At 37.2% G+C, this 15,647-nt stretch overlaps 1 protein-coding gene across 2 annotated transcripts in view; it reads right to left on the reverse strand.

Annotated features, from left to right (window-relative positions):
• The window catches only part of LOC107751738 (forkhead box protein N3-like), a 104,899-nt gene that overhangs the window by 80,712 nt on the left and 8,540 nt on the right, over window positions 1-15,647 (reverse strand). The window contains exon 2 of one of the 2 annotated variants that reach the window (XM_016567495.1): window positions 9,194-9,250. The exons of the other annotated variant lie outside the window; for it this stretch is intronic. The gene's annotated coding sequence lies outside the window, so the exon portion shown is untranslated. The remainder of the gene's footprint in view (window positions 1-9,193; window positions 9,251-15,647) is intronic. 2 annotated transcript variants of the gene reach the window in all.

Raw genomic sequence — 15,647 nt, forward strand, 5'->3', positions numbered from 1 at the left:
CCTCCTGTGGAATCACATGCAATGCCCTACTAACCTGACTGGAGAAGCCCCGCCCCCCGGTGTGTCTGATTGGACGCAGGCCCGTGAGCTCCTATGAGCTGCAGAGACATGTTTCAATGAAAACAGAGACAAGAAATGTCATTTACATGAGAAAAACAAACAGAAGATGACTTAGCTGGAGGACTCCTGGCATTTTCCTGAAGCAGGTAATCCACATGTTCGACGCTATGAAAACAAATCCAGACTTTTGCTCTCGGCTCGAACAAAAAAAGTCATGTGCTGTCAATACTCGAGGAACGAAGGAGAGGTGAAAGGTCACATTCTCTCTGCTGCAGTGGCAGTAAATAGCTGCACTCAGCCTGTTTTTAGAGCAGTTCTCTTATCACTCCACAACAGAGAAGTGGCAGGTAGAGATTTCATACGGCTCAAAGCGAAAACCACGTCTAACTCAAAGCCTCGACTAAGCAGACACAAAACAACCACTCGGCATTCAAATAGCCCCGATTACACAAGAAATAATCAAAGGCCTTTAATCTTGGCATGAAAAAACATTACAAAAGTTGCAGCGAGCTTTTTTATCCCATCTGAAACTACAGCTTTTAATTACAGCTGGTCTGTGCAGCTCTGCTCACAGTATTGTTATGCCCAAAGCAAAGTATTGAGCAAGAGTTTCCACAGCTTTAACGCGGTTATCGTGGGTTAGTACTTGCAGTAATGATTTATAACCACTCTTTTGATTACCCTTACGAAAAAGAAGTTTATTCAAGTGTGCTATTAGTATACTTCTTTTAAACTAAAAATAGGAAAGTATACTTTTAGTCTACTTTTTATGTACTTCTCAGAAATTGGCTTTATGTACTTCTCAGAAATATACTTAAAATGACATTACTTACTAAAATAAACTTGAAGTATACTACTTTTTGGTAAGGGTAATCTACCCAAGTGTACTTATTCAAAGCCAAAAATCCTTGTGCACAGACAGTCTGTGAACAATTTCATTATGAAATGCTGGTCTGAGCATAACTTTTCTTTCATTCTTGACCAGGAATGTTCAAGGTTTAATACAAGTTCAGGTTTGTTTAACAATATTCGGGTGAATGTTTGACAATCTCATGTCAGTTAAAAATATTTCAACTTTTAAAAACATGTCTTGAGACACAGACTAGACAACTTTGAAAATATGTAGCTCAAGACACTGTCTTATCTTATCACTGCCTCTCTTATCCGCCCCAGAGCAAGGCTTCATTTTACCTTCTGTGAAAGAGGTGAGAGCAGACAATATCTTAAACTGTATCTGAACACATCTGGTATATTAATGAAGTTCTGGCTGAATAGAATCCCCTTTTCAGTGCTGTGGAAGCTACTTTGAAACTATAGCTTGTCAACCTAAAGTAGTCACAGTACAGTCAAGTTACTGACAAAAAGAAATTCTAAAAGAGACTAATTAGCCATTTAAAATTTCTAAAATAAAAGTTGTGAAGAATGTATTTACATATTTAAAAACACTATCTACAAAAAACTAAATGTGTATTTTTTCTGTGTATGTGTAATGTATTTTTATAGATTATGTATTTTACATTATATATATGTATATGTATATATAAGGCATGCATTTTTCTTCATTTTTTTTACTTAATATTTATAATGTGTATTATAATTTATCATATAAAATATAAAAAATAAATATTTTAAAATATAAGATATTATATTATATTACACAATAAATAATATTTACAAATGTAATTTAATTAGATTAAAATTATTGGCAGGTAAATAGAATTTTTTAATGAATAAAAAAATCTCAAAAAACTTAAATTCAGACTAAATATAAATGAAATATAAAAATTAACTAAACAGTTGAAAACATAGCCATGAAAAGCAACATTTAACTAAATATAATCATTCCTTTATAAATAGAAGACCTATGATACTATGCAGATTCTTAAATCTGTGAACTTTTTTTTAATCAGTTCATTTACATGAACTCTCCAAATGAACCGATTTACTAGAATGAATCAGATTTTCCAGTGCCACATATGAGAGCGCGTCTGATTACTGACCTAACTTGCTCGGCAGTAAAACCACATGCAAATTACAATGCGACACTGAAAACAGCAATGTAGCTTTGTGGTTGCGCTACACTGCTACTACTTGTAAAGAAAAAGACTCTTGGAAAGGCTAGTATTTTGAAAACAACTGATCTACTATCATGCTCCTGAAAAATGTAGTTAAGTCAGTAGAATCGCTACATTTAGTCTCGAATGCTCCTTTTCCCCCCTCCTTAGCCATTCTGTTTGAATTCTAACAAGGTTATTTACTAGAACAAAAATACGGTCAACAAGTAAGTACCCTTAGTTAATTCTGCCATTTCAGTAGTATCTAAATTGTCCTGTTCTAATTTAAGCACATAAAGCTGGATTTAAGATATGATATTCTAAAACTGTTTTCTCTCACAGTGCCCAATAAGCAGATTACCATGAATGTTCTACCTAGTAGCTGAGAGCTCATTAAAGCAAAAACAAAGACTTGATAGTGTCAGAGGCTGCATATATTTTCCCCACAGAGGTCATTAGGGTAGATTATCACTGTTCTGTGGAGATAGAAACTCCAATTCCTGCTCGTTTCAGCTCTGGCTGGGCTGCTGCACACGAGGAGAGCTTCAGTCAGGCTGCAGCAGCAACTGTGTCACCACGGTTACTTCCAGGCACATGGGCGTCCGTTACTCTGGTAACGAGAGGATGGCTGGGACAGAGTGACAAGCTGTCTTAATTCTTTCACCCATGAACCCCAGAGGATCACCACCATTTCTCTTTTCATCAGAATCTGGGACCTCATTAAAACTGTCCGATTTCCACCACATCTCAGCTTATTACTATAACGGCTTCATTCTTTTTTCTTCCAGATTCCCTTATTGGATACATCAGAGGCAAAGAAAGGTACAAATTGAACAAGAGCTCTGAATAAATGCTGTAATGGATCTCCATACAAGTACAAAGCTGTGTTCAGCCGTGGATTTATATCTATAATGTAATCATGCTTAATGGATCTCAATCACATCTACCAACCCCCTCATGAAGCAATGCAGCCTCCACCACTACAATTCTGACAGCAGGGTTCAGAACTCCGGTCAGCCTTGCTATAAACAGCACTGGACTTTTTCTTTGTGCTTGGGTCACGATCCAGTGGTATACTGGATACCCAGGCTATGAGACAGCTAGTTAGAAATTAGTAACGATCAAAAATTTCTTTTTAAAGAATATATAAAATTTCATTTTAAAGAATATATAAAAAAGTATAATATTATATATATATTATAAGTATAGTATATAGTAGTATAGTATAGTATACTTTTACTATATATACTATAGTATAGTATATACAGTATAAGTATAGTATATGATATATATATAAAGAATATGATATTTTTGAATTGATATTTTTGCAAACATTTATATTTATAAATGTATATATACAGTGGGTACGGAAAGTATTCAGACCCCGAAACTGACCAGAAATATATAGCCTACACCGGTTGTAATTTTCTTGGGCGTCCCTACATCTCCCCCTCACACAGACAGAATTTCATGTGAAATGTTCACGCGATATTACCGTAATTTTACATTCCGACTTGTAAAAACCATTCACGTCCTCGTCCTTTTTATGAGCCGTTTTCCGAAGCTTTCTCGCTTCTCAAGACGGCCACCGTCAATCACATAAGCACATATCTTTAATTTAATAACAAACGCACTCAAACCACTGTAGCCTAATGTAAACTATTAACTACGCACATCATAACGTTTTAGGCATGTAGGCTACCATATTATGACAAAATATTTTAATAAGACTGAATTTGTATTTGTAACCTGATCACGTTTAATAAAAGGACATTTTAAGTTTAATTATAACGCCGCATGTCCACGATTATTCAAACAACGAACAAATTATACAGCGAGCAAAGAACATTTACATTATCAAAGAATATCACTGAATTCAGTCTAGCGTGAGTGTAAGCACTCTAAAAAAGCTCTAAGTTATAATCAGTGATGTTGTCTGCAGTGTATGATGAATTAATCTCTTTTTTACATAGCATGTACATCTGCACTTTGTTGTTTCTAATGAGAGAATTCACCAAAGTGCACTGACCAAAAATTTCGCGTATCAGCGATGTTAATATTTAGTAAAATCCCCTTACATAATAGAAATATTAAAGAAAAAATTCTTGAACTAAAATCACAAAAGTACAAATATATATTGGTTCGCATATAACTCTGTCTTCATGTGTATGTTATTCTATAAGAGTTTGGGCAGTTTAATATTAGGATTTTGTCAAAAATCCCCCACCATGGCCCCGCCCTGCAACATCAAGCCCCGAAATATGTTCCCGGCAGCTATGCAGCAGCAGCTCATCTTCTTTGGCCCACGGCACTTCAGGGGACCAGTGGCCCGCCATCCTATATAAATGAGAAGAAAATACATATGGTAATGTGTATTTATAATGTAAATCTAAAAATAAATATTTAAAACATGAATTATTAAATTAATGTTTTAATAAATTAATAAATTTTTAAATGAATGTAAATTTATGTAATATTTTTATAAAATGCATAATAAAATATGTACAATTTTAGATTTACATATACACACACATATATATCAGCACCAACAACATCAGCAACTGGAAACCCATGCAGGGCAATGACCAAACTGTAACATAGCAGGATTATGATTTCAGCTTCTACTTTGAATTAAACCAGGGACCTTTCTGATAGCAGTTATGATCTTCAACCATTAAGCAACCACCACCCAGGACAGGCCTGCATGGGGCCGGAGGGGACATACGGTGATACAATCAGAATGGCTGCCGCTCCCAACCCAGCAGAGATGAACCGCATTCGACGATAGCGAATCTGACAGAGCTGCTGCGTTGATGCATATGACCCGCTACACCGCAAAGCCCGGTTTTATCACACCGCAAATCAAATGGACCCGGCTACCATGGAGCTTTTAAACCATAGACACACACCTTGACATTCAAATTCCCTCAGAATTCTTCTCCCATAGGTTTATATCTTCGCCGTGATGCTTGCGCGGCGGTCGAGCTGGGCTGAGGTTTAACATTTCACAGAAGGTCAGTGAGCATAGTGTGATTTGAAATCCAGCAGCTTTATCTCTATTGTAGAAACCGGCCATCTCCCCATGAATGCCACTGCCCTGCTGGGGCTCAGCTAATACAGCAAAGCATCCAGGCAAGAGAGAACAGGCTAATCTAATCCCAATGACAGAGGTGCGAGCAGAGAAAAACGTCCGCACAACTCTCAAACACATGTACAGGCATATCTCAACAGGAAACTTGGGAGGATGATGGGTAACTGTATCCTAGTCACCACGCTCAACCTGGGGCTGCAGTATGATGGAGTAAGTCCCTGTTGTTGCGAGCGTGAACTCAGGGCTTGTGGAGAACACCCGGGAGACAGGAAATTGAATTTGCCTGTGTATCGGTGACAAGGGAAACCCAGTTAGCAGCTGAGTCCAAGGATGCAGGGCCTCAAGGGGAGAGGGCACTTAATGAAAATTAAGACACTGCTCACCCAAACCACTCAATTCAGCTGCACTCTAAAAAATGCTGGGTTGTTTCAACCCAACTTTGGGTCAAATATGGACTAACCCAACTTTTGGGTTAAAAATTTAATGTAAAAATTTAACCCAACAGTTGGGTTAGTCCATATTTGACCCAAAGTTGGGTTGAAACAACCCAGCATTTTTTAGAGTGTGATCAGCAGGCCACAATCGGATACCAAGTTTAGACAGACCTACAAAAAATAAAAAAGTTTAGAAACAAAAAGGGTTTCACTAGCCCGATGCCACTGAATAATGTTTTAAGCTCCTAAACGAACTTCGTATTCTTTTTTTTTTTTTAAGAAAGCTATCTATGTACTGGTGCTATATAGACTCCAGAATCCAAAATACTTATATGAAAAAAAATTTTTAAATATAGCATCAAGAATTTATATCCGCACAAACAGCTAACTCAAGCACCTTTTACATGGATATCAAAAGTTCTGGATATCAAGTGACCAAAACTTGCAACATTAAAATGCATTATTTGATCAAAAAGTATTGTCAGAATATTGATGAACAGACAGTCAGTTACCTGATTAAAATGCAATTAAATAAAAAATAATTACATCTTGGGCTGAAAAAAAAAATCACACATGAATACAAAGTATGGCCTAAAGAAAAATTTAATAAAATGTACAGCTTGCTTATCTGTCATATCAAATCAATATTGTATTATATCTAGCGATCATGCAGTGAAGACTATGCATAATAATAAAGTAAATAAATAAATAATAATACAATAAATAAAGTAGTTACATTTAAATAGTTACATAAATTTGATTACTTAATATTTGAAATTTAATGTTAATATTAAAATAATATTAACATTTTAAATAAAAAGTTTGCTCAATAGCATATTCACAACATGTGCTCATTGCTTCATTGCTTTTTCATTTCTGTCATATGGATATTACTTTTGTCACCTTTTGCACAGTCACCTTCAATAACAGATTACTCTCAATTGCAGAAACAATTAGAAACAAGAAAACAATCTGTAAAGCTTCTTTGAAATGCTACTTATTGTATATATGTGAATTAAATTGAACAGAATATTTGTTTCCACTGTGGTACTGAAAATCGTAAAATTTCACCAGTATTGACTACTGAAACTGTAGTACCACGACAATCTTACTATACAGCAAAAATCTGGTTCCAAACAAGAAAAGGGTTCTTTGCTAAAGTTAAGGTGCTGCAATGAACCACTGAAGAACTTCATTTTCTGAGGGTATGTGCAGGTAGGGGAAAGGAAACTTCTTCCTGTTCACTCAGGCCGCTCTAACAGGCTCCTAATGAAGGTGCGCCTCACGGGAACTCTTCAGTTGTAGTTTTTCTTTCTTTCTTCTTCTTCAATCCCAAAAGGAGGGAGGGATCAGAGTATGGCTGCTTTAGGTTTAATAGCCACGATAAACGGGCACAAACTGTCTCGCTGCGCAATGCGTTTCATTAGTAAACAGCACTCAAGACGGCAGTGCCATTCGATACAATAACACGTAACAATGCAATTAATGGTGTTACATGCAGGTGGGGCCGCGGTCTCGGGTGCACTGGGAAGATTATAATTGTTCCAGTCTGACTACCTCTGGGAGCCTGCAGCGGGAGCATTTATTACCGACCGAGAGAGAGAGAGAGGGAGTAAGAGCAGCGGCTATACAGTACGCCATAAACAGAGACATACGTACTCTTCCAAACCCTAGTGAGCTGCCTCAATGCATACTGCCTTTTAAGTCAGCATTCTAAAAACTTGTGACTCATTTGGAATGGTCTACAAAGGCGTCAACCAAAAAAAAAAAAAAAAAAAAAAGGAAAACTCAATTTCAAAAGGGTTTGGCAACTATTTGTTACATTAAAAAAAAAACTCATGGAAGACTCAATTTCAATAGGGTTTGGCAAACTAATGCTAATGGCCTGGGTCATGTCCAGATTAGTGTTATCATTAACTAAAACTATTAAAATAAGCTTTATTTTAATTAACAAAAATAAATATTAGATGAAAAACCTAAAGTAGATGAAAATTAGAATGCCTTGGCAAATAACTGAAATAAATTTAAGCCCAACTACTAAACTTACTAACTGAAAAACATAAATAAATAAATTAAAATTAAAAGATGTTTTACAAAAACAAAAAAAAGTGACAAAACACACAATAAAATTACTAAATAATAAACTAAAATTGAAACAAAAATAAATATTAGATGAAAAACCTAAAGTAGATGAAAATTAGAATGTCTTGGCAAATAACTGAAATAAATTTAAGCCCAACTACTAAACTTACTAACTGAAAAACATAAATAAATAAAAATTAAAAGATGTTTTACAAAAACAAAAAAAAGTGACAAAACACACAATAAAATTACTAAATAATAAACTAAAATTGAAACGAAAATATAAAATATAAAAATCAAAAGCTAATTAAAAATAAATTAAAAACTATATATTATAAAATAACACTGGTTTCCGAACTCACTCCTCCTCTTGCATTCCTACTTTTCTGTCTACACTCAACTGTTTTATAAATAAAAAGCAAAAAGGAGCAAAAAATGTCAAATATGAATAAAAATATAAATATAAACCAAATGTATAAATAAAAAATATTAATATATTAATTTGAAAAACATAAAAAATATATTTTTTGTAAATGTTATGTAAATAGAAATAAGTAAAGACTGCAAGTACAGATCAAATGTGCCATTTGAGACATGGCCTCATAAGCATAAGAGTACATAAAAAATAGTGTAAAAAAACAATAAATTTTTAAATTACACAGAAATATTTGTACAGATACTTTTCAGTACTGAATAAAATGTAAGTTCATTATTATTTTTTTTACGGGCTAATACGGTATTTTCTCCACTGAACTTGTTGCAATGCATTCTGGGATTGCATCCTCTGTGAACGTTACATGCGCTGCAGCATTAGAACTTGGCTAAAACAAGTTAATTTAGGAAGCACTACGTTTTTGGAACAAACTTCGCCTTAATATGCTGCCTCACTAGGTTTCGGAGCAAAGCAATTGACTCTAAAACAAACAGCAACCGCACAGACACAGCGTCCTTTTTCTACATTTACTACTCAAAGGGGAAGACAGCATGCAAACCGCTCGTTCTTAAATGAAAGTATATTCGTCCCCGACCGCAAGCATTTCAGAGCACATTCCTTTTGATCTACATCTCCAATGTCTTCCAGAGGAGTCAATAAAAGCTATACACCAGTTCCTTTACGAGCCCTGCAGATATATATTAGAGGGGTCTCACTGATTCAAAGCACAGCCATAAACACAATGGCAGGCCTGGCTCAGTGATAAGCCTCCCTTAGTGGAGACTGATGTTATCGGAGCGAGCACTGGACTGAGAGAAGACCAAGGTGATGTTGAAGTCCTTCGAGGGAGAGAGAGAGACCATCAAGTCAGTAAATCACAGTTCAGTGTAGGACACAACTCTCTATCCCTCACACACGGGGCACACCATGACCCAGGAGAGAGATTCCCGACTTTCCGCAGAAATCCTGTTAGATGAGGTTGTAAAGCAGTCTTTATCTTTAATCACCAAGCCTGGATCAGAAACATTCATTCACGTACCGATGATAATACCATCTCTTGTACCTCAGGATCCACCTCTAATCACCCAGCATCCTCCTGGGACATAAACAGAAACAAAACATAAATGTTAATGTAAAATAGTTATGATAAATAGAAATACCTACACCTTTCAATCATGCTGAGCACTTTCCAACTGAGCTAATGAGATTTTCTATCCTGTAAACCTAAACCAAGTCCTCGCAAAAACCTCTTTGCATTTACTTTAAGACATATTTAGTATCTTTATTGAGCCATTTTCTTTATTGGGTCATTCGCCGGCCCCCACAATGTCGACAAACCCTGACCCTTACACTCCAGCTGAATATGTCCCAGAGGTCAACTGTGGTCACGGAGATAAGCTATCATTCATCATTGTGGCAGGCGGCACTCCTGAATTAAGCTCATGGTACAGTTAGAACCAGAGGAAGAGGTTCCATATCAGCGCTAAACAAAGCCGTCTCAGTGATAGCGGGGTCAGTGGGAGCATGTGAGCGAGATTCTTAAGCTCTCCTGCTCATTTGACCTGCTCTTCTTTAAAACATGATCACTCCACATTCATTCACGTTTCATATAAACCAAGATCTATTATGTTGTCAAGCAGCCTTGAGAAAGAGGTCATTTTGTTTATGTGCTTGTCTTTCACAATGCTTGTAAAGCGCAAATGTATGAAAATGTCCTCAAAAATATATGTGAAAAGACTTTAAAAAGGCTAATGAAAGAGGGAAATCATGTCATTTTTAAAGCTAATATTGCCAAAAGGTGTCCTTGTATCTGAATATGCCTCTGACTTTACAGTATGCAAAAAACAGTAGGAGAAAAAATTCCTAGTATCCACTTTACTATCCCATAAGGCTACAGGAGAGGAGTCATCATTGGCAACAACAACATGGCTGATGTTGTAAAAAAAAAACTGTATTCATACTTCACACATGCATATTTCACACATGTATAATTAGAATAAAATTATTAATTTATTTTTTAAAAAATCTTAATGATCTCAAACTGTTATATATAGAAACAGTACATTTTGGAGTTCATGTAGTCTTTTAAAATGATACAGTCTATGTGAGGTCACCTTAAGTATAAGCATATATATTTTTGTGTGTGTAAAAGCAGTGCTGCATGTGCATTGATGGCTGATTTTAGCATGAGCTGCACGGTTCATCTGAAAAGGATGCAGCCCTTAATGAGGTGAGTAAAACAGCTGCTCTCTGCAGCACTAAATTTAGGCAGTCAAAATCACACACGCATAAACGTGCACGCACAAATACTCACACGCCGGTAGTGCTGGCGCAGCATAATTAAAATATTATTCATTGCATTTGATTTGCAGTTAAGGTTAAATGGTTGCAAATTATTTATTCCTCAATTAAACAGAACATATGCAAAGGTGAACACCATTAAATTGTAAATACTTGTGTCAACAGTTTTTCCCCCATTTTTTTTTTAGCATTGTGGCATTATTAAATGGAAATTGTGCCCGTGGCGCAAACTAAAATTTGACCCAGGTGAAAATACAAATGAACGCAGCTGTCATTTGCAAAACACAGACTCTTCATGAATGCAGGAATGATAGAAAACAGCTGCTATGTCATGAACAGACAATCCATGATACTGATAATTCAACGCTCAACTCAAGTCCCTCACCCGTAGGTTCTCATGGAAAATAATCTTATCTGTGCATTTTAGAATATATCTATTCAGACTGAACATTGCATTCTGCCTTTACAGATATGTTTTTCAAAAAAGACTGAGAAATGGGTTAACTGATACTCCAGATGTTCTTCTGAAAAGAACTGTTTAAAAACCTTCATAAAAGGTGAATGTAGAGAGAACGAGTGAGATTACACAAGTTTATGATACACTAACTCAGTTTACATAGTCCAATGTATGGCAGCAAAATTAACTGAAAAACAGCAATAATTGCACACATTTACCTTAATACAGTCCTACTGTGATGTTTGCAATGCTGGAGGCAGTACTCCAGTTTCCCAGCATGCCGCCAATGTGGAACAACTTATTAAAATATTCTGACAGTGGCACAACACCACTACTGAAACTACATCAAGGACAAAATAACAATCGATTAAATTATTAATAAGCTGAAATCATTTGAATGAATGAATATCTGAAATTCCTTATTTCTTCCCATCTCAATAATTTAGAGTGTATCTCAGCCTTTAAATGTTGAGTGTCTCCATCATTGATCAAAAGTGTCAGTAAAGACATTTATAATGTTAATAAAATATTTATATTTCAAATAAATTATGTCCTTTGAACTTTCTATTCCTCAAAGAATCCTGAAAAATGTATTATGGTTTCAAAAAAAAAAAATTAAGCAGCCAACTTTTTTCAGCATTGACGATAATAAGAAACATTTCGTGAGCAACAAATCAGCATATTAGAATGATTTCTGAAAAATCAGACTGGTGTAATGGCTGCTGAAAATTCAGCTTTGTCGTCACAGGAATAATTTACATTTTAAAATCTATTAGAAAACTGTTATTTGAAATTGTAATATTTCACTATTTTTACTGTATTTCTGGTCAAATATATGCAGCCTTGCTTAGCATAAGAGACTTATGTCAGAAACTTTCAGAGACTTTTTTCATGTCCTGAATCTAGCAGAGACATAAATCTACAGAAAGCATGAATCCTTCTCAAACCTGGGCAGGAGACAGAGGAAATCAGAATATACATATCCTGTTCTTCTCAATCTCTCTCTGCCTCACTCATGCGCTCATCAGCGGGAGCCAGAGTTTGATCAGTGGCAGGCACACACTTCCTTAAAGGCTGCCTAATCTGAGGGAATCAGGTGTTTGTACCTTCTGCCAAAGCTTTGGCGGAAAAGTGGAGCCACGCAATCTGACAATGCTCCTCTGACACAGTTGCCTAGCAACGGCAAAGCTTGGGGTCTCAAGCTGATGGTCTCAAGCAGGATTTATCATCTCCGACGACTTTTATTTGATCTAGACAGATTAACGGGCCCTGTCAAGAGCGGAGGACACACAGGCGTATAAACCTCCCCTCCATAAACACATATTCGAGCATAAACAGCAAGCACGGATAACAGATGTAGAATATGTCGCTGGCAAGAGAAGACAGGGGAACGAGAGTTACCTTTCCTAAGATCTCTCTCTTTCCTTGCTCCGCAGGCTAAGAGTTTGCTTGAGATCTTATACATTCGGCAGTCGCCTTTTGCTGCCAAGTGTGGCTGATTTTGAGGTGATGAGAGCTCTGGTCTTGGCGTGGTGTGATGAACTGTAGGGAGACTAATTGCGGAGTGTAATCTGCTCTGATTAGCGGGAGAGGAGCAGGCAGATGTGAGCACACACACATCGGCTCGGGCCGACGCAGCTGCAGCCTGACCGTGTGCCAGATAAACAAAAGGCATGAGGCCGAGGCCACGATAACACACACGCAAACACAGTCTCAGTCGCTATCCTCTGCTAATTAACCACCAACACACCTATCACACTTAACTGCCTGCCACATGTTTACATCCAGATGAGTTTTCATCTCAGCCACCTTCCCAGGAGCACAATTCACATCCAATTTTAAAGTGGCAGTGACAAACTATTTAGGAGTGCACACGGGACGGAGGCAACGCATACATCTTGTTTAGATTTCTGAAGCGTTGCCCTGAGCAAGGAAAGGCGCAGAAAAACACATGCTGTGCTTGAGTCAGCAGGATCCGGGGCTGGCGCATTAAGTTATCACGCCTCGCTATCCCTGCCCACAGCTGACACAGGGAATTAGAGCTGAGGTTAATATCGCGCAGCCACGGACAAAAAAAAAATGCATATCTCTCTATCCCATCGTTCTGAATAAGGAACACCGGGTCCTTGCAGAATTAGTGCTGGGGAAGCACACGCAATGCCTGGGAGAACATTCTGCGGCCTTGGCGTAACCTTGAGGTACAACCGCTTGGTTCTATACCAGGGTCAGAAATTAACAGGGGTTTGGGGCAAAAATGCCACCAAAAAGAACAAAATTTAAGACAAGGGGGCAAAAAAATGCCCCTGTATAGTTCTATTATGGTTGTCGCGATTAAAGTGAAACATGAACGTACTGTAAATGAAAAGTGTTGATTGCGGCATTACATTTAGATCTCCTCACACGGCATCAGATTTCTTTTTACACATTTTTTTTTCTTTGCAGCGCTGAGTATTATAACCAAATTACACAAGTTTCTGTTGAATTTATGAATGCAAAGGCCAATCACCACTGAAAATATCGGAGTTTTGTTCAGCACACGCACAAACTGCAAATACAATGTAAAAGATTAATTTTGCAGTGTAGACAGATTCAGTGATTGCAACGGGAGTTTTTGTGAGAGTGCATAACTCTTGCTAGACTGAAGTCATGGACCGCTTCAGTGATGTGGAATGTTTTTTTGCTTGTTTTATGCATATTATTTCCATTTTGTTTAACAGTTTTTTTTTCATGTTTCTAAAATAACCAATGCAAGTCTTGATTTTCTAATGCGTAAAACAATATAAACTAACTCATTAATGGTTCTTAGCTTATTTTGTCAGTGTAGTCAGAATATTATGCGCCATTTCCCCAAACACAAAAATCTTAATCATTATTACAATAACAAAAGCAATAATAAACAATAATGATTTTTGTCATAATATTGCAGGCCTAACCTGTACTTGGGTTATGTTTTTTTATTTTTATAATTTATATACTTTCTGTACAGTAGGCTATTTACATTAGGGCTGCACGATAAATCGCATGTGATATTTAATGCGCATCTTGCCAGTAAAGCCGGTTCTGTAATCAGCGGTAAATCTCCATCACGTGCGTACACAGTTGTTCACTGACAAGCTGAGCAAAACCACGATCATATTTTGCGCATGTTTTGCGCAGCTAGTCAGTGAACAATGGCTCTGTATAGTAATTGCTGTTCCATGTGAAAGCACGCACATGATGGAGATTTACCGCTGATTACAGAACCGGCTTTACTGGCAAGATGCGCATTAAATATCGCATGCGATTTATCGTGCAGCCCTAATTTACATTATGCATTCGTTGTGCAAATACATGCAACTTTGAGCAGCATTAAACAGCCTGTGAAAATAAACATAAATGCCATGTCAGAGGCAGCTTCTGTTCCACCTCTGCAGTGTAAAGATGGATTTTGTTGTTGTTAATGACATTTTATTGGTAACAGTCTATAGTATTCTGATTGACTGAAGTAACTGGTTAAATTTAAGTATTTGACATAAAAGACAACAAAGATACAGTAATCCTAAAAATGTCTCTAATTAAGGTAAAACATGCCCCTGCAAATCAACTCCAGGGGGCAAATTTCAGTTAATTTCTGCCCCTGTTCTACACACACAATCACTAAACCAAGAGACTTAAACTTCTAGAGCAAGGTGAAGTGTATAAACCAAAAGGAGACGTGACGACGATGTTTACTGTGCTCCGGTTCACTTAATCTCTGTCAGACGACAATTTATACATGTCATTCCATTACCACACTATAAACTGTCCCCAGTGAAACGCTGCCCTGCTAATCAGCCCCTGCAAATCATCTCCAGGGGGCAAATTTCAGTTAATTTCTGCCCCTGTTCTACACACAATCACTAAACCAAGAGACTTAAACTTCTAGAGCAAGGTGAAGTGTATAAACCGAAAGGAGACGTGACGACGATGTTTACTGTGCTCCGGTTCACTTAATCTCTGTCAGACGACAATTTATACATGTCATTCCATTACCACACTATAAACTGTCCCCAGTGAAACGCTGCCCTGCTAATCAGCTCCCCTCACAAACAGAATTAGATTTCCAATTGAATTTGTTTCGGCCTGGAAAAATATGACAAACAGCTAGGACAATGCAGCCCGATGGCCATGGAAGGGTGGTTTTCTTTTGATAATCAAGTTAAAACAAAACATAGCACGAGGGAGCGCTTTCACGTAGTGCTCTGGCGTGGAAAGTGTTTGCAGAGAGGGGAACGAATCTACATTCCAAACAGACAATTGCTGGCCAGAGGTCCTTCTCTTTATTTTCCCTTTGGCGTGTGTTGTCGAGGCATCTGAAGACCTGTGGCTCTTTCACTTATCTTTAGCAAACACTGGCGGAGGATGACTGTCACAAGCCCAAAGTTTGTTCTTGTTGATAATGTCATGGTAACACGGAACGGGAAAACTGCACTCCAGCTGGGATGGTGGCAAACACGCTAAAAGCACACTAAAATGCAAGAGCGACTTCAGAGGCGTTTTTGTGTTGCTACCAAAAACATGAGAATGTGAATCCAGCAATTTGGAAGACAATGATCATTTTAGAGTCAACTGCGTCACATGCCTCTCAGATTTTTGAGAAAAAAAGGTATTGAATCATTTTCATAATATTGTCATGCTTCAAATCATAATATTGTGGCAAACTCACTAACCCGCCTCTCTCAAACGCTTCGTTTTCTACAAAGTCCCTCCTTCCGAC

Source organism: Sinocyclocheilus rhinocerous, unplaced genomic scaffold (genome assembly GCF_001515625.1).
Source record: "Sinocyclocheilus rhinocerous isolate Xijiao unplaced genomic scaffold, SAMN03320098_v1.1 scaffold993, whole genome shotgun sequence".
In the NCBI taxonomy this organism is placed as follows: Eukaryota; Metazoa; Chordata; class Actinopteri; order Cypriniformes; family Cyprinidae; genus Sinocyclocheilus; species Sinocyclocheilus rhinocerous.